The 1,625-nt window shown below is 23.8% G+C and overlaps 1 protein-coding gene across 1 annotated transcript in view; it reads left to right on the top strand.

Moving 5' to 3' along the window:
- LOC118195452 (uncharacterized) overlaps positions 1–1,375 on the top strand; it is a 122,852-nt gene extending 121,477 nt beyond the window's left edge. The window contains exon 16 of the mRNA XM_035366781.2: positions 1–1,375. This exon is cut by the window's left edge and continues 8,611 nt beyond it. The gene's annotated coding sequence lies outside the window, so the exon portion shown is untranslated.
- The last annotated feature ends 250 nt before the right edge of the window (positions 1,376–1,625 follow it).

The raw sequence follows: 1,625 nt of genomic DNA, 5'->3' as shown, positions 1-1,625 counted from the left end.
GACTAATTGCACTAATTGGTTTTCATAGTTTTTAAAATGAAAATATGTTTAAGATTGTTTAAAGGTAAAAAGGAATTGCAGTGTTATCTTTTCTTTTTTACATACACACATACATAAAAAAACTAAAAGTATTAGCCAAAAAATTTGTATATGGTCGACTTATGGTACCTATTATCAGCACAGCTTTTCTGTGAGTTTTATAGCTACAGTAGATGACTCAGAATATGTTCCACTCCAATACATGTACCAAATTTCTTTGAATCTAGGTGTCTTTTTTTTCTTCTATATGAATTTTGCTAAAAGCAGAGTACATCTTCGAATCTATGGTTTTTAGAATTTTATATTTTACCAAATCATTAGTTATTGACGAATAATTAATTCTTACAGAATACTGATTTAAATAAGTATATTGTTATTAATAATTCAGTCAATTATTAAAAATACTTTATATATGTATTTAAATATTCCATTTTATCTATTTTATTTGCTAAGATTCAAAGTATTTTTTACTGTTGTGTGACTGAATTGATTGAATACTGAAATTAAGGTTATAAAATCAGTGGTGTCTTACAATGGAAAAAATGTGCTGCATGAACTTTTTTGCTCATATATATTATTCCTAAATATAGTGTTATAATATGTGAATCTATTTTATTTATACAGAGGAATAAGTAAAAATTAATAAAACTCTCAATTGTACTTAGTAGAATAAAATATTACAAAGTATACTCAGGTTGTACCTCAACATTTAATGTAGAAACCGTCCCCTTTGGTAATTAGATAATTTCTTAGCTATTTCGTTTAAGTGAACTTTTTTCTTTTTTTTCTGCAAATAAAATCTCTCAAAAATCTTTCTATCGAATTTTAGAATCTGTATGGGGTGCTGCAAGTGGTCTTTGTATTTCATTTGAATGTACATTTGTAAATTTGATAAAAAAAAAAAAAAAAAAAAAAAAAAAAGTATAAAACAAAATAATGGCAAAATTCTTGTTAGATCATAAGAGTTCAATGATTGTAGTTTAAAATTAAATGTATTTTATGGAATATAATTTGCATTTGGAGCTCAAATGGAACAGCTATTTCTTATATTTATATGTAGGTCAAAGAAAACATTTTTAGGTGAGTTCTAAATAAAAGTAATTTTATATGATATATAAAATGAGTAGTTATTTAAACTTGTGTTTTTGTCACTGAATTAGCCGTCCAAGATGCTCATAAATTTTAATACAGATAGATGAAACCCTTTTAATTAAGCCTTTTTACCTTTAAAGTTTTTATTTTTTAATTAGGCATGGTATGTAAATTTAAGTGATAATTTATGAAAACCTGTGTAATGTAAAATTAAAAAAAAAAAAAAAAAAAAAACTGAACAAAATTTGAATCTCTTTTTTTAAATATTTTACTTTTCCCATACTATTTTAACTGAAAAATTCCCAGACAGAAAAGAAAAGCTATTGGTTATATGTTCTTTTTTATAAATTACTGAAGTTTTTATTATTATTAGCAAATATTTAAATATGTCTGTGTAAGTTCTACTGATATTAAATGCTGTTATTTATGAGCAGAAAATGCAAAATTTAATGTATGTGTGCAATAGCTTTCTGACAAAAAAAATAAATAAATAA

Source organism: Stegodyphus dumicola, chromosome 6, assembly GCF_044657685.1.
Source record: "Stegodyphus dumicola isolate Sdum_Otavi_A_Nest chromosome 6, ASM4465768v1".
Taxonomy (NCBI): Eukaryota; Metazoa; Arthropoda; class Arachnida; order Araneae; family Eresidae; genus Stegodyphus; species Stegodyphus dumicola.
This window is presented reverse-complemented; position numbering and strand designations above follow the sequence as displayed.